The 18,313-nt window shown below is 49.5% G+C and overlaps 1 protein-coding gene and 1 long non-coding RNA gene across 2 annotated transcripts in view; both read left to right on the forward strand.

The window, feature by feature from the left end:
* LGR4 (leucine rich repeat containing G protein-coupled receptor 4) overlaps window positions 1–18,313 on the forward strand; it is a 136,980-nt gene that overhangs the window by 19,430 nt on the left and 99,237 nt on the right. The window lies entirely within an intron of this gene.
* On the forward strand, window positions 15,859–18,246 carry LOC137476709 (uncharacterized). Its single transcript, XR_011000544.1, has 3 exons — window positions 15,859–15,911; window positions 17,451–17,538; window positions 18,118–18,246. It is a non-coding gene; the product is annotated as an uncharacterized lncRNA (long non-coding RNA).

Below are 18,313 nucleotides of genomic sequence, written 5' to 3' on the forward strand. Positions count from 1 at the left end.
TCTGCTAGAAGAATCCTTTCTTTATCCTGTCCCTTCCTCCCCTTGAGTAAAAATTCTGGTGTAGCTTAAGCCTACAAAGTTCAAACTGCAGTTCATGTGTGTAAACCAAGCTGCCTGCTCCCCCTGTGTTATGTTAATTATAACAGCCTTTAAAACTTCTCAGACTCTCAACGGAGGTGCAGGTACCTGGTGGACTAAATATTCCTTCAACTGTCATATACACCGAGGGGTTTTAATTATCTTGAGAAGGTTTCCAGTTAGAGTTTTCCCTGACCTTTAAAGACCATTCTGCTAGGAGACTCCTTTTTTCCTCTAACCCCAACATGGTTCCTCATAGAAGTTCCACTATATTTGGACTCCAACCTTGGGAATCTGTTATTTCAAGACAATATAAAATATGTGTGACCATCTTTCTGGTATAAAAACAGTGCTGCCAGTGTCACCATTTACTGCCATGAAACAGCCCAATGAGGCCCTTTCTCTTCCAGATGTATGCTGTGATTGGAACAGCTGTAAAACTGAATGGAAGAACATACCCAAAAAAGCTTTGAGAAATATAAAAAGAACAAATCTAGTAGCTTTGTTGAGGACAAAGTGCAGGTGATGTATTGCTGCTTCCCCTGTTGGTAGCAGGCTGGACATCCCCACATAGGCCATTCAGCCACAAATGCATACCTAAAGTCCTGTTTAGTGACAAGAAACTCAAACTGTGCAGCTTTTTTTGGTTTTTTTAATTAGTCTTCCTGGTTTGCTTTATTCTTAGGCTAAGCAAAATGACTGTCCTCGGTGTCCCTGTGTGATGCAGGCCAGCTGGTGAGCAAGAACAGCCTCAGCAACACAAGGATTTATTTAATTTATTTTTTTTAATCACTGCATCACCTTGTAAATGAACACATTTTCTTGCCTCGTGGGAGCTACTGCTCCGGAGGGCAGAGCCAAAGGGATGTGCAGATCTCCGCTAACAGGTGACTGCCAGGGCTGGGCTGCGGCAGGGGACACGTGGCTGTGTCAGCTCAGGTCGAATCACCTCCCAGCTTGTCACAGGTTCTGACCACTGTTCCCTTGGCTTTGAGTCAATGAGTCTTGGACAAGCTACTGCCTGGCTGTTTAATTCTGAAGGGTCCAGAGGAAGCCTCAGCCAGCTGCAGCTGGGCTATTCGGAACAGCACATTACCCTACGCCTCCTTTCCTGCGAGCCGCCCCTCCTGGCTGCCAGCTGGGCGGTGTGGCTCGCCCAGCTCTGCCGTTCAGGGGACACGAGTTCAGGCTTGCCCGTGCCGCCTGGCAGCTGTGGTCCTGCGGAGCGGCACAGGTCTCTGCTGGGGAGCTCTCGGGGCAGAGGCGAGCGGAGCGGCTCCTGCTGCCCTGCCCTGCCCTGCCCTGCCCTGCCCTGCCCTGCCCGGCCGGGCAGTGGAAGGCATCGAGCGCCTCCTCGCTGGCTCCCTGCCGGACAGGACACAGGGTAGTGACCTGTGCGCCACACTGACAGCAGCAGCCTCAGCTCAGCGCTGCAGGAGGAGCGAGCCGTGCCCCTCTTTTCAGGAGTCTTGCTGCAAACAAGCTGTCTAGAGAAACAGAGATTCGCCACCTGACCTGCCAAACAGCAGCTTTGTTTTCCCAGGGGAAAATAGGGCAAGGGCTTGGAAGAGGCTAATGGAAGAAAAGCATCCGTCTGTGCGTTGCCTTAAACATGCATTGCTGTTAGCTTCCCAAAAAGATAACAGTCTTCCTATGGCTGTATGCATGGAGGCCTCGAGGGTCAGATGTTTTATTTCAGGGAGCCTGGCAAGCCCAGGACCACACGACCCTTTTTGCCAGCTGTTAAACTCAGCTTGCACCGAGTGGGACACAGAGGAAAGGCAGGCAAGCACGTGAAATCCCGCTGTAGATCTGTCAGGTAGGCACTGCAGTTAGCCGTGCTGCTCCTGTCTGTGCCTTCTCTAATTAAACCAGAGATTCCAGGCATAGCTCTGCATGTCCCTGCGGCTTTGTGATTGTTGCCTGCTTGCAAAGTCAGAGGAACAATGAAGATAACGTAGTGCAAACAATAGTTATATGAGCTAATTAGCCCTGCCTGTCACTGAAAATACTGGATGGGCTGCCTTGAACTTCCAAGGCAGTATGTTAATAGGAAGAGATCCTGAAATAAAGGGTTCCTGTAGCCTAGGATGACTTTGGGGGTCTGCAATCCACTACCAATGCAATGGTCACCTCATAAATTCCCCTTAAGAAACACAATACTCTGTTCTGTGCTTCCTAACACAACGGATAGCAGTGGTTTCTAAGAATTGCTGCAATTTCTCTAATAAAGTATGTATGAGGTGTTGAGTAGGGCTGTAGCTATGGTGTAATTTATAGTCTGGTAAATTACAGACTAATGAAATGACCACCTCTGCAGTAAGTTGAGGCATTGCAGAACAAAGCTGCAAGCCCAGAGACCTCTGCAAATACTCTTTCTTTGAGCTTTTGTTTTTCTCTCCTTTAAATAGGACAATTTTTCCTTAATCACAGAGCCTAATTCTGCCTTTGAAAAGCACGGTGTCTACTGAATTTAGTTGGAGGATTAAAGAGCACTCAATAAATCAATAGAGAATAAGTCTAGCAGAAGCCATTCCGGACAGAATCAGGAGAAACTTGGGATGAAGACTGGCAGAGGAGAAGTCTGAGAGGCAATGGCTGTAAAACTGCCCCATTTCCACCCCTATCCTGGGACTTGGCCACCCCTGGAGGTCAAGTATGGGGCTGGCCACATTGGTGATTGCATTTGGTGTGGACTCCTCAGAAACTTCCTCATGCAGGGTAAGGAGAAAAGGGACCCCGACCCTGCTGCGGCATGTGCCTGGAGGGTTTCAGCCCCGCTGACCACCAGCCCCAGAGGAGGATGAGGTGGGAGCTGGTCTGCTCCGGAGGCTGCTCAGGGGGTCGAGCCATCTCCTGGGGCTTCTGTGGCATGTGTGACTTCTTCCCACTGCTTTGGCCCTCATGCTCCCAAGCGTGAGCTTGCCTTTCTGGTACATTAAAGTCAGGCCAAGGGTTTGTTTTGGATTTCCATGGATGTGTTTGTTTTGGATTTCCATGGGTGTGTTTGAGGTGCAGGCAGCTGTGGGGATCCAGCAGGGATGAGAAACCTGCCGTGTCTCCGTGGTGCTGCAGACTTCCCGTGGCCTTGGGCACAGCTGGGCTCCCTGGCTCTGCTCTGCTCTCCCACCAGCTTTTGCTGCTTTGCTGTTGCTCTGAATGCCGCTGGTTATGTTTTACCAGCAGGCTGAGCCCCGTGCCTGGACACAGGCTGCTGCAGCTGCCTGCCTGGCTGGGAATTGCCACTTGGCTTTGAAGTAAAGGAGCTTCTTCCACCCAGCAGTTCCCATCCTCCACCAGACAGAGCACAGACTCTGCTCTGGTCCAGGTCTGGGGCCACCAGCTATTTTTGCCTCTTTGTGTGCCATCCATTGCACCCAGAGGTTTCTATCATTACCCAGGAGGGGCTTTTCCTCCCTCTGTCCCTAAGCATTGCTGGGTCCCAATAAAAAGTCACTCAACCATTTCCCCTTAGGGTCCTGCAGTGTTTTGCAAAGGGCTCTTGTGGAACTCTGTTGAACACGGATATTTAAAAACAAAGCACAAACAGAAAAGATTTTCTGCCAGGTGGCAGCCACACCAGTCTGTCTTCTTGGCCAGCTTGGTCTGCAAGGCAGCAAACACAGAGTTACTGCTTAGAGCTATTCTGGGAATAAAAAGTGTATCTGATAGAAGAATTTGGGCAAGTGACATCATTTGGGTTAGGAAGTTAGGGTTTGAATAAACACTAATTTGATTAGGAAAAGTGTTTAACTATTACCACCATACTTCTGACCTACAGTTTTCTTTCTTTCGAGATGAGCAGTATAGATGGTGCCCAAAACTTTTTAGTTTTGAGAGACACACTTATGAAGACTGCAGCACATCACAGGATGCAAAACTCTTATTCTTTAATAAATGGCATATTGCAAAATATCTGTTCACTGATGTTAAAGTATCTACAATGTAAATATTTGGTAATATAAATACAACCTTATATTAAATAACTGAACAAAGCCTATATGGCAGGCTGTGTGAGTCACTGATGCAGATAAATGCTGTATTGATTACCAATGCAAAGGTCCACACCGTAGGCTGATTTTATTTATCAGAATACATGTACCACTCCAAAACTGGAGATACTCCTACCCACAAAGTATTTAAAGGATGTTCAAAATAAAATCCCCCTCTGCAAGTAAAAAACCCTGTCAAAGACTTCAGACTTCTCAAGTACACTGCAGACTTGAAATGTTGGAAAATATGGGCTCCAGACTTCTTTTTTTTTTTTTTTTTTTTTTTGGCCTGGCAAGCAAATGTGACATCTTTGAAGTTCTGGATGCAGCCCACCCCTGCGCAGAGCTGGGCACACCAGGCAAAGCAGCTCTTGCACTTGGTGTTTGGACAGGTCCAGCCCCGCCAGGGTGCAGGGCTCTGTGTGCTCACATCCCACAGGCACTCCAACCCAAAGCTGTGGGACCAGGTGGATTCACACGAGGATCCAAGTGTCTGACCCCCAGCAGCAGCTAGCTGGGACTGGGGAGAAACATGAGGAGCTGGTGTTGATGCCTGGGGAAGGCTGCCCTGGAGCAGAGGCTGGGCAGAGCTGAAGAATAAAGCAGGGATTTATTCAAAGGATCTCCTCCATGGATCCACCTTGGGCAGCACCAGAGCCCAGCCAGGGCTGCACCCAAGATGAACCCAAATGGTCCCAAAATGCACGAGCGCTCCCGGGGGCTCTCACTGTGATCAGCTCTGCTCCATGGGCACACTGGAGTTCATTGTCCCATTCCAGCTTTAGCCCATGCAGTCCCATCCTGCTTGTTTTTCTCTCTCCAGCCCACGTTGTTGGTGCTCCTGGGCTGAGATTTGGGTCATTTGTCCTTGGTGCCCAGCTGGAGCAGGAATTGTTTTGTCTCCCTGCTCTGTGCAGAGAGCTCACCGTCCCCTCGTGTGAAGCCCAGACCCACACACCAAAGCAGCACAGAAGGTGAAAAATGTAAAAGCTAAAACCTGAGGCATCAGTATTCCCTGTCCAAAAATCCCCATGGGGATCACACCATCACTGGTCTCTTCTCTCAGTTCTGCTTCCCTCTGTTTCTCAAACTCCTCACTTGGAGTACAGGTGTGCTGCACAGCCAGCCCCACCACAGACACCTGGTCCCAGAGACACACCATGTCAGGGCAAGGATGCTCCCCCTCCACCAGAACCCCTGGAGAGCCCATCTGCGTGGATGAAGCAGCTTGCAGGACACTGGAGGGAGGCAGGGGGCTGGGTGGGTGTGTGCTTCACCAAGGAAGTAAGGCTGATTAACAGCTTCCCACAGACTAAAAAATGGGACAAAGCCTTTTCTGGCAGAGATGATGGGATTTGCCCCAAAAGGGAGCAACAGGGGAAGTGGACAGAAAATCCCCTTCCCTTGGCCTTGGGAAGACAAGGCTAAGATGTTGAAGGGCACCAGGCAGAACAACTGGAAAGAAAAGTCAGAGGAACTGGGGAAGGTGGTGTTAGCTGTGTGAGTGTGCTTGCAAGAAGGAGAAAAAGAAATGTGAGGAGTGCAGCCAGCTGGGGGGAAAAATCCCCTTGGAACAGTGTATTGACTGGCAGACCAGGGATGCTGCTGAGCACAGAGGGTGAGCCAGAGGCTCGGGGGGCCACACAATGGGGCTGACATGGGGCTTTGGGCATGAGCAGCCCCTGCTCGGGGCCTGTTGGTGCTTGCGTGCCCCGAGCGTCTGCAGAGGAGCAGCTCTGCTGATGAGCAGATGTTTTCTCCATGTGGCTCTTGCGACATCCGCTGGGGCTCCTGCTGGAGATGTGCAACCAGGCCCTCCCACCCACGCACCAGCCCTGACTCCGGGCTGCAGCACTCAATTATGCAAAAGCATTTGCTTCGTGCTGCTCCTGACAGCCCAACATATGTACAGAAAGCAGTTTATAAAATAAAAATAATCCTGCTACTGCTGCAGCAATCTGCCTCGCCCAGAAACTCAGATCTGGGGTCCCAAAGTGCCAGGTGCTGGCTTTGCAGTGCCTGGTAAGGTCACCAGAACTGAGAGCAGGGCACAGGGGGCACCGGAGCTGCAGTGCCGCCCCTCTCATCCAAAGTGGCCAGTGTTCAGCATCACATCCTAACCAGCTCAGCTGTGGGGATGGAAAGGGAGTAAAAACCCCCGGGTCAGCGTGGAGTAACAACTGAAATGTTAGTCACACCAGCCATGAGCACCTGTGCGTTCGTCAGCACCAAGAGGAGATAGCAGAAACTTCTCAGAGGAAACCCCCAGCCACTGCAAACAGATAATCGATGCCACGATCAATTAAAACCACTGTCAGAAACATTCAGTGGGCGGTGTTTATGCTGCATCCAGCTGCAAGGCAAAAAACCCAAACCTGTGGGTTGAGATCGTGCAGACTGTAATTGCTGGTTTAATTATAGGATTACTGAGGCATGGGTCCCATCTCTTCCATTTCTCTGGAAAAGCCTCATTTGGTTTATCATTTATTACCTGAGAATTAATGTCTCACACAGACACCGAGGAAGGTGGAAGAATAAGTATGTATTTCATGAAAATGGAATAAATAATAACAAGTACTTATTTTTTGACCTAGTGGATTAGGTAAAGGAAAAGATTCTTTTCCTTTACCAACTGTATCTCATTTAAACATGCAGTTGTGTGCCTCTCAGCTTTCTTTCCCTGTTTGATTTCTGAACCTACCTAATTGCTGCCAACGTTTGTGCCTGATCAGGGACAGGTGAGGATGGAAATTCTGCTTTGCTTTAGGCACAAGTGTTTGCATATTGTCTAGGTTACCATTTGCATGGAAGGGAAAAAGATCACAACCATGGCATCCTCCATCTCGCCTCGCTGAACCCCGGCCTGTGGAAAATGTTAAATGCAGAAGAAATCATCAAGAAGTCACAGTGCCCTGCCCTGTTTGAGCAGTTCACCCTGGAGAACCTGAAACTGCAGCTCCTCCCAGAACACTTCTGCCTGCGTCCTGAGCTGGGAGGGCTCAGCACGATGTGCTGAGGGCATCCACCGGGGACCTCACAGCAAAGCAGTGGCACAGTCAGTCACCCCACAATCACCCTCTCCTCAGCAGGCTGGCCCAGCAGCTTTCCCTGGGGAGGGAAGGAGAAATCCCAGTGCCTGCCTTCCTGCACTGCAGCGAGCAAGCAGGGTTTGCAGGGTGTGGGATGGGCAGGCCCTGCTGCTGGCCCTCGGACTGGCACCCTGGCGCCCTGTCCTTTTAAAAGTTTTAAAGGTCTTTTAAAAGCTTTTTATGCCTTCTGATGGTTACATATTTCTACTGGAGTTTCTCATGCACGGCCATGTAAATAACGATTGCTTTGCATTCTTCCCTGTGGGAGGAGAGCACTGATGGACTCCTGGTTTGAAAAGTGTGGCTGCAGAGGCGGCAGTTTCACCCTCCAATCCACGGTCACTTTTGGGATTCTATCTGTTGCGAGGTCAGAAATAAAATTAGCTTCCTTTTGCTCTTTTGATCTTAGTGTGAGTGTGTGAGTTATTTCGTGTTGTAGTGCGACAGCAGCCTGCACTGGACACTGGCCCTTGGGCTGGCACCCTGCGCTGGGCGCTGGCCCTGGTGTGGCACCCGTGGAGTGTCACCCTGCGCTGGACACTGTCCCAGGTGTGGCACCCGTGGAGTGTCACCCTGCACTGGACACTGTCCCTGGTGTGGCACCCGTGGAGTGTCACCCTGCACTGGACACTGTCCCTGGTGTGGCACCCGTGGAGTGCCACCCTGCACTGGACCCTGTCCCTGGTGTGGCACCCGTGGAGTGTCACCCTGTGCTGGACACTGTCCCTGGTGTGGCACCCGTGGAGTGTCACCCTGCACTGGACCCTGTCCCTGGTGTGGCACCCGTGGAGTGTCACCCTGTGCTGGACACTGTCCCAGGTGTGGCACCCGTGGAGTGTCACCCTGCACTGGACACTGTCCCTGGTGTGGCACCCGTGGAGTGTCACCCTGCACTGGACACTGTCCCTGGTGTGGCACCCGTGGAGTGCCACCCTGCACTGGACACTGTCCCTGGTGTGGCACCCGTGGAGTGTCACCCTGTGCTGGACACTGTCCCTGGTGTGGCACCCATGGAGTGTCACCCTGCGCTGGACACTGTCCCTGGTGTGGCACCCGTGGAGTGTCACCCTGCACTGTCCCTGGTGTGGCACCCGTGGAGTGTCACCCTGCGCTGGACACTGTCCCTGGTGTGGCACCCGTGGAGTGTCACCCTGCACTGGACACTGTCCCAGGTGTGGCACCCCTGGAGTGTCACCCTGCACTGTCCCTGGTGTGGCACCCGTGGAGTGTCACCCTGCACTGGACACTGTCCCAGGTGTGGCACCCGTGGAGTGTCACCCTGCACTGTCCCTGGTGTGGCACCCGTGGAGTGTCACCCTGCGCTGGACACTGTCCCTGGTGTGGCACCCGTGGAGTGTCACCCTGCACTGTCCCTGGTGTGGCACCCGTGGAGTGTCACCCTGCACTGGGCCCTGTCCCTCGTGTGGCACCCGTGGAGTGTCACCCTGCACTGTCCCTGGTGTGGCACCCGTGGAGTGCCACCCTGCGCTGGACACTGTCCCAGGTGTGGCACCCGTGGAGTGTCACCCTGCACTGTCCCTGGTGTGGCACCCGTGGAGTGTCACCCTGCACTGTCCCTGGTGTGGCACCCGTGGAGTGCCACCCTGCGCTGGACACTGTCCCAGGTGTGGCACCCGTGGAGTGTCACCCTGCACTGGACACTGTCCCTGGTGTGGCACCCGTGGAGTGTCACCCTGCGCTGGACACTGTCCCAGGTGTGGCACCCGTGGAGTGTCACCCTGCACTGGACACTGTCCCTGGTGTGGCACCCGTGGAGTGTCACCCTGCACTGTCCCTGGTGTGGCACCCGTGGAGTGCCACCCTGCACTGGGCACTGTCCCTGGTGTGGCACCCGTGGAGTGTCACCCTGCACTGTCCCTGGTGTGGCACCCGTGGAGTGTCACCCTGCGCTGGACACTGTCCCTGGTGTGGCACCCGTGGAGTGTCACCCTGCACTGGACACTGTCCCAGGTGTGGCACCCGTGGAGTGTCACCCTGCACTGTCCCAGGTGTGGCACCCGTGGAGTGTCACCCTGCACTGGGCCCTGTCCCTGGTGTGGCACCCGTGGAGTGTCACCCTGCGCTGGACACTGTCCCTGGTGTGGCACCCGTGGAGTGTCACCCTGCACTGGACACTGTCCCAGGTGTGGCACCCGTGGAGTGTCACCCTGCACTGTCCCTGGTGTGGCACCCGTGGAGTGTCACCCTGCACTGGACACTGTCCCAGGTGTGGCACCCGTGGAGTGTCACCCTGCACTGTCCCTGGTGTGGCACCCGTGGAGTGTCACCCTGCGCTGGACACTGTCCCTGGTGTGGCACCCGTGGAGTGTCACCCTGCGCTGGACACTGTCCCTGGTGTGGCACCCGTGGAGTGTCACCCTGCACTGGGCCCTGTCCCAGGTGTGGCACCCGTGGAGTGTCACCCGTGGAGTGTCACCCTGCGCTGTCCCTGGTGTGGCACCCGTGGAGTGTCACCCTGCGCTGTCCCTGGTGTGGCACCCGTGGAGTGTCACCCTGCGCTGTCCCTGGTGTGGCACCCGTGGAGTGTCACCCTGCACTGTCCCAGGTGTGGCACCCTGCAGCTCAGCGGGAGCGGGGTGACCTCGGTTTGCTGATGTTCCTGGGGTGCCTGCAGGAGCCGTTTCCCTGTGCCTGCCCCTTTGTGCTGCCACATGGCACACCATCGTGTCACGTGTCACGTGTCAATTCACATGTCACTTGTCACTTGTCACATGTCACATGTCACTTGGCATATGTCAATTCACGTGTCACATGTCACGTGTCACATCTCACTTGTCAGGTGTCACGCGTCACGCGTCACGCGTCACGTGTCACGTGTCAATTCACATGTCACTTGTCACTTGTCACATGTCACACCATCAGCTCACATGTCACACACCAATTCCTGATTAGCATAGCACAGCACTGTGTGAATCCCAGATCCCACTGATTTGGGTGAATTTCAGAGATTTGGGTGAATTTCACAGATTTGTGTGAATTTCCCACTTCACGTCTCACAGATTTGGGTGAATTTCACAGATTTGGGTGAATTTCACAGATTTGTGTGAATTTCCCACTTCACATCTCACAGATTTGGGTGAATTTCAGAGATTTGGGTGAATTTCACAGATTTGTGTGAATTTCCCACTTCACATCTCACAGATTTGGGTGAATTTCACAGATTTGGGTGAATTTCCCACTTCACGTCTCACAGATTTGGGTGAATTTCACAGATTTGGGTGAATTTCACAGATTTGGGTGAATTTCCCACTTCACATCTCACAGATTCGGGTGAATTTCACAGATTTGGGTGAATTTCACAGATTTGTGTGAATTTCCCACTTCACGTCTCACAGATTTGGGTGAATTTCACAGATTTGGGTGAATTTCACAGATTTGGGTGAATTTCCCACTTCACGTCTCACAGATTTGGGTGAATTTCACAGATTTGGGTAAATTATCACATATTTGTGTGAATTTCCCACTTTGCGTCTCACCGATTTGCGTGAATTTCACAGATTTGTGTGGATTTCGCTTTTCACATCTCACAGATTTTCGTGAATTATCACAGAGTTGTGTGAATTATCACAGATTTGTGTGAATTTCGCTTTTCACATCTCACAGATTTTCGTGAATTATCACAGATTTGTGTGAATTATCACAGAGTTGTGTGAATTATCAGAGTTGTGTGCATTTCACATAATATATATGACAGATTTGTGCAAATTTCACAGATTTGTGTTTGTGTGGATTTTACTTTTCGCATCGCACAGATTTGGGTGCATTTCGCATTTGACGTCACAGGTTTCGTGAATTGTCTCAGATTTTGCGAATTTTCACAGATTTTGTGAATTGATTAATTTCACACGTGACAGTAATTTGTTAATTAACGCCCCCCGGTTGATTGACAGCTGCCTCAGCCAATCAGATCCCCCCTAGGGCTGCAGGAATGTCATTGGCCCGGATCCCGGAAGGGGCGTGTATCCCAGGCCAATGAGAGCGCAGGCCGGGGCGGCTCAAGCGCCCTATAAAAGGCGGGGCGGGGCAGCATGGCCGCCCTGCCCCTCACGGCTCCGCCCGCGGCGGTGCGCGCTCCTTCCTCCCGCCGGCTCCCCTCACGACGCTCCCGCCCGTGTGCGGCCTCGGCGAGGGCGGCCTGGCGGTGCGGGGGCGCCGTGAGGGGCAGCAGGTGACAGCAGAGCCGTGTGCCGGCGGTTTGCGGCGGGGCTGTGCCGCGCGGCACCCCGCGTGCCTGGGCTCGCTCGCTTCGTGAGGCGCGTTCTCACCCCTCCTCCTGACGGCGCCTGGCGTTCCTCACGCAGAATGTTCGGAAAAGGCTGTGTATCTCCTGTGCAGGGCAGCGGCGTCCTGTTCGCGAAGCTTGCCTCCGCTGGGATTGCTGCTGGCAGGATCTGGCCTTCAGGTGAGAAACGAGGGGTTTGGAGCGGGCTGGGGAGGAGCAGCGCCCGCCGGGGCCGTGGTGACGGTGGTGGCGCTCAGGGTGAGCGGGAGCCAGGGTGCGGGTCACCGCCGCCTGAACACTGCGGCTAAAGCTTGTCCGGTGCACAGATGAGGCCTGAGCACTGCGGTTAAAGCTTGTCCGGTGCACAGATGAGGCCTGAACACTGCGGCTAAAGCTTGTCCGGTGCACAGATGAGGCCTGAACACTGCGGCTAAAGCTTGTCCGGTGCACAGATGAGGCCTGAACACTGCGGCTAAAGCTTGTCCGGTGCACAGATGAGGCCTGAACACTGCGGTTAAAGCTTGTCCGGTGCACAGATGAGGCTGCTGGAGTTAATCTCGCCGTAGTAGAGCGCGATCCCTCCACAGGATCCAGCAGCACTGCTGAATGGCATTGCAGCCTGGATAGGTGATGGGAGCTGCACAAGAACACCCCCAGGTTCGGGCAGGGTCTCCAAGGCATCGTTTCCCCTCGTTCTGGGTGTAGTGCTGTGCTTTCCCACACCGTGTCTAGTGCTCACCCTTACAGATGCCCCAAGTAAAGAACTGAAGCTCTGCTACTTTTTTCTAACCGTAGATGCTGAGGTTCCTCATACTTTACTTTAGGAGCTGTTGAAATTAAGGTTTGCTCTGTAGCTCTCAGGAAACCATGATTCCTCTCTTAGAAGCTGAGACTTTCACAAAACAACATGATTTCATTAACTGGGACTTGAAGAATAAGGTCAGGTAATGTGACACTTTAAATAAAAGCTCGAGCTATGACAAAGCCATATTTCATGCACTTCCCACCTGAATGGGGAATTGCCATTATGAATTCAGTTTAAAGAACACTCACATTTATTCCAGAAGGGCTCCAATGCAACCATCTCCTATTAGCTAAATAAAAGATTAGGTTAATGCTGCCGCTAACTTTAAAATTTACTGAAATAATTACCGTGGGAGAGGAAAAAAGGCAAAGATTTTGAGATGAATTGCCATGGAAATAAGCTATGTTGGTAAAACTCTGCTTGGCATCACTTATTAATATTCACAGTAGATTTGACCAACGCTTCTTCCTTTCATTTTTTTACCTGTTCATCATTTCACAGGATTTCCTGTGTTGTTTTACTAGTGAGTATGCATGAGTCTGTCTCGTTGGGAGTAAGGGCAGGAGGAAGTTTTGGGGCCTGCGCTGCATGGAAGGCACAGGTTTGGCATGGGGGTGTCAGCAGGTGGGTGCTTCAGCACCACGGGGAGTTTCTGCTGGGACAGGGCTCCTGTGGAAATTGTGTCCTCCCTCCTTTGATGTAAAACAATTGCCTGCTGTGGGACACCCAGCATCAGCTTTCATCCTTCCAGTACTTCCAGCAGAAGCGCAGAAGGTGTCACTTCAAACAAGGAACACAGATTTGAACAAGGTACTTAGCTTTTCTCTCCAGCATGGCCCAGCTCAGATTAGATTTTTTTTCTGCTTTCTAATGAATGGCAGGCTTTGTGTCCAAAGCACAGAGTGTGCAGGGGACAGAGGGGTTAAAATATATACTACTTTATGTGTAATTATGTAAAATAGAATTATGAAAAACATTCTTCTAATTTTATTTTTGTTTTCGCTAAACTATGTCCTTTGTCCTAAGCGGTTTTCAACAAGGCCTGCAACTCCTTTAATGAAAAGGATTCCACCACACCTTTTTTTTTTATTTTGAGAAAAGCAGAGAAGTATGTAAAAATTGGTCAAGGATAAGATGTGGAAATATTCAATATTATAGGTGGGAAAACAAAAGAATTTTGTGGTCTTATTTGTTGTTTTAATCCTAAAGCTTGTTTCAGAAAGGATGCTTTATTCCATTTTCCCTTATTTCACTACCGAAACCCAAGCTTTTATTGCTTCTCCTACAGCCATGCTGCTTCCCAGCACTGCTGATGTATAATGGGATCTGCCATAGTCCTGCCACTGTTTACTAAACTGTTTTTAATGTGTTGAGCTCTGCACTGGCTTGTCACCACGGGCTTCACTGGGCAGGCATGGCCCTGCTCCTCCCTTTTTGCCTGTTAATTAAACATGTCATACCATTGATCAGCTTCTGATGGATTAAGACTGTTTTCCTGTATTCTGAAAATACACAAAGAAATGTTTCCATCAAGGTCTGTCATTTGGGGAAGGAGCAATTCCTGGTTAGCGAGCATCTAGAGCAGAGTAGCATCTACTGGAATTGGAATGAAATGACAGCTCAGAAGTGAAGAGTACAATGAAACCTTGGTGATACAGAGGGGGCAGCTGCTTCCACTCCTCAGGCACAGCATTTCCACGGCCTGTGGGACAAGGTGGTCAGGAGAATGCATCTGGGTAAGTGCACGTGGCTGGGCTGTTGGGCACGTTGCTCAGGTAGGTGTTGTCAGGGCTGTGAAATGGAGGAGCAGCGTGCAGGGGGACACCTCAGTGTCCGTCCCATCCCCTCCCACCAACGGGGGGCAGGGACCTGTGTCCCAACGGGGGGCAGGTGCAGGGCAGAGATCTCTCTCCTGCCAGCTGGTGCCCACCTTGCTCTACGACAGGCAGCTGGCACCCTCTCCCCTCCTGGGGCAAGGTTCTGCCTGAAGTTCCTACAAAGGAAAGGAGGTGGTGATTTTCAGAGTTCAGAAGAAATCCTTGGGGTTTTGGCCTAGAATTTCTGTATGAGGCTTTCCCCCTGGAGGTGACACGCAGCTGGCATCTCTGTTAGCATTGCTCTGCACAGGTAGCTCAAACCATGCATCTGGAGCAAGAGAGGGAAGGTACTTCCACTAAGTGGGCTGCCATTGATTTTCATATGGTCATGGGTATTACAGAGGAAAAAGACCTATTAAATCATCTAGTCAGTATAATCACAGCAGAACTGCTCCCCGCTGGACACTTACTGCTGGATTGTCAACTCTAGTTCAGGAAACTGAGCTGTAGTGTTCAATAGAATGCATCCTGAATTTCCATTTAATATCCGTTTTCTTTGGTTTCTGCTTTTCTATTAATGCGTTGATGGGCTTTATATTGACTGACCTTAGTGTAATGAGAACAAAATGCCACTTATCATGTAAGTCATTTAACTCAAACAAGCAAGCTATCAAGGCTAGCTCCTCCCAGGGGAAAATCCTAATGGCTAGGGCAGAGCTACATCCATACAGAGGTGTTGGTAAGAGAGATGATTCTTAACACATTTTAATTTATTTCAAAACAACAGGAGAGAGTTACGCAGCCGAATATACCAACCAAGTCTCCAAAATCCCACGGAGCAAAGCCAACAGAGCCTTATGAACCTTTTGAAGTCTTCAGTGCTGAAGGTGGATCAACTGGCTGTCTTTATCCCACGGAGCAGGGATACACCTGCAGCAGCCTTGACTGCCTGTTCCTGGAGAAGCTTCCAGGCCGTGGCAGTGCTGCTCCGTAGCTTGTTCAGCGGCTCCTCTGGAGCATCTGCTCACCACTGACACGGTAAGCATCCCTTGGTGCTTTCCCTGCCCTTTCCTTGGGTTCCTGGGTCCCGTAGGATCACTACGATAAACACTTTAAAACTGCCTTTCCACAAAACAGAGCCTTTACTGAGATGCCTGCTAAACTTTTCCCGGGGCTGTGAAGTTCCCTGATAAGATCCCACATAATATGCTGGGGAATTATGTGTGGCAGGCTCATTCCTCACCCATGAAACGAAATCAGTGGCTGTTTCACAATGTATAAAATAACAGGGAAGATATGCCAGTGGGTGGCAGGGAATGCTGCTGAGTCACTGGATGTTAAGCAATGCACAACAAAGCAAACAAGGATTACAGACTCTTTGGGGATACCATATCAAGAAACCACTTGGAAGCAAGCAGCAGCCCTTGCCTGACACATGCAGGCACAGGCATCTGTCACCACAGCCACGCTCTGGCCCAAGGCAGGGTAAGAACCTAGGAGCCAGTCTGGCTAAATTATCTCACCAGGGGCAGGCAACAGGAAAAGACTAGAAATCCTGGTCTTAAAGTAGAGCTAGAAGTGCAGCTGCTTATTACAGCAAATCCTGGTTTTTAATTTCTTTTAGCTAGACTTTTTAAAATAAAGATATTTAGCAAAATTAATATAGTCTGGTGCCAACCAATGTGGAAAATTTTATTTGTGTTTTCTAAACTTGTTAATGGTTACTTAGTTGTTGTATTTCAGCTCAAGTATTTTAAAAAAAATCTCTAGCACCTCTTCAGCTACATATTTTATTATTTAATATTCACTTCCAGAAATGCTAACATATTCCAGCATGAACAGCGTGTGGCCTCAGATGTCCTCATCAGGAAACATTAAAGGCTAAAGGTATGCAGTAATTTAGTTGTGCTAAGGGAACTTCCTGTGAAGCTGTTGCACAAATCTATTGAAAAAAGAATGAAAAGAAATGAATGAAAAGAATAAGTGTGCTATTGACCAAATTTGGAGTAGGCTTCTTAGAAATACGTCTACCACTAAGTTGCTGGGCTCCAGCAAGAGTATCTGGTTAAAATTAGAGGTATGAAAGAGATGGGAAATGCTGGAGCAGTTCCAGAATAGCCATATCCTCATGATTACTTTATTCACCTCGAAAGAGGTGGCTTAGGATACTAATTTGGAATTAGAAGTCAGTGGGGGCTCCAGATAGTTTCATGATTTCTGTGAGTGATTATGTACTTGCCTCTTTCTTTGAATGGAACTGTTTAATTTTGCATTCACATGTCCATTTACATTCATGCAAAGACTGCAGATTACTGTTTTTACTGTAACACTGAAGAAATAAACCGGTGGTTCTTGCAGCTGGTTTTGATCTGGGCTGAAACACGAGCAAGCATTTAAAGGGGTAGGGGCAAAATGCAAAAAGCCAGTGGATGATAGGAAAATGTTAGAAAATGCACTAGCCCTGTGACCTGACCTCAGACATGACATCTTTGGGTTTGACTCCCTGCTTTGTATTGCACCTCCTAAAGAGCTTCCTGGCTGCAAAAATCCTAGGTATTCTGCAGTCTTTCTCTCATTCTAGCTTATCATTCAAAATTTTAATCCTGGTTTTATCTTGATGCAAGAGAAAATAAGTACTGAAGGTTTTTTTATTTTAATTTAATATAGATATCATTTTCTCAACCAAGTTTGCTCCTTTGCATTCACTTCTAAACACATCAGGCTCTGGCTGGAGTGCCAGGTTTGGGATCTGGCTTTCCTGACTAAAATGGCACAAAGAGTTTGTCCTGTTAATACTTAATCTGTCAGCATTCATTTATGGATTGAATTTTTCTTGAGACAAATACAGCGTTCTCTAGACTCAGCAGTTCACTCTCTTCCAGTGCACCGAGACAGACTTGGAACTTCCACAGTGGCTATTTCTTGAAGTACATTTTTTTTGTTTGAAGATAAAAACCACACTGAAATACTTCTGCTATAGCAATGCCTACCTTTGGAACTTCAGACACCACGGCAAACATCAGGCAGTGCTGCAAAAATGCAGCAGTGTGCTAAAGTGTTACCTCAGAAAGGAAAAAGCAAGTGGGTATGCATGGCTTTTTTTTTTTTTTCTGTCTAACATGTAGCCCAGTTCTTCTTCCCTCCACTGTGGTCCTGCACAGGCATTCCACTTCCTCAGCTGGAATTTGAACCTTGTCTCCTGCTAACTATTGCATTATCAGTCTTCACAGATGACAGCCTAGAAACCCAAACTTTGTTCTGGCTTGGTTTTTTGGTTTGTTTTGGTGTTTTTTTCCTGCAGGTATAAATCAGTGGAAATTGCTGGAGTGATGTGGTTTAAGCTGGAGAGTGCTATCAAGTAGACAGTGGCAGCACTACTTAAAATTTGCTTTTCAGATTTTCTTACTCTTGTCATGTCTTGTCCAGGTCACTGGGTCTACAGGAAGTTTAAAGCAGCTGCTTTAACCTCTGAATCTTTAGTCTTTACTGAAGTCAGCATAATGGCACTTTAAAGGTATGTTTAAACACGTATTCTTATGTATGTCCTTTGGAAAAGTCTTGGGATTGATGAAATACTGCTGAACACTCATTTTTCTCCATAGGCTAATCTGTCCAAAGTCTGAGTAGGCTATTTAAAATTTCAACCACATCTAACACAATGGTCGTTCCTGCACCATGGATAGAAACATCTGGATTGTATTCCAGAAGCATTTTACAATTCCGGCTGCTAAAACACTTTTTCTCGCCGGAAACTAGTCTGTGAGGATTTAATTTTTTTTCACCTGCAAAATTCCATTTGTCTGACCTTTTCATTGAAATGCACATGCAGCAGCCCTCAGACAGAGAGGAACTGACATGAAAATAAATCACAGAGAGAAGCGAGTACATCACTGCCACATTGGCGGACACTTTGAGACCTGGTGAGAACTGTTCTCTTTCAAAGCAAAAAATCCAAAATGCAGACCAAATCAAAGCCAAATGGGAAGAGTTATACCCTCAGAATAAATTAAGAGCATATAAATACATGTTGTGAAGCAGTCCCCTACTCTTTTCCAGAAGAAACTCACACAGTGTGGCATGCTTGTACTTGCAGTGATTTAATACAGATGGTAAATTCAATGCTTTAGCCCCACAAAGATTAAACTGGTGCCAAACAGGAAATATAAAGCGCGTCTCGCATTTCACACAGGCAGAAGGGTATTATATGTGCATATATTTATAGATATCAAAATATACCTATTATGCATAATATGTGTACTGTTTGCTCCACGTTATTATATAATTTTGTA

Source organism: Anomalospiza imberbis, chromosome 6 (genome assembly GCF_031753505.1).
Source record: "Anomalospiza imberbis isolate Cuckoo-Finch-1a 21T00152 chromosome 6, ASM3175350v1, whole genome shotgun sequence".
NCBI classification, from domain to species: Eukaryota; Metazoa; Chordata; class Aves; order Passeriformes; family Viduidae; genus Anomalospiza; species Anomalospiza imberbis.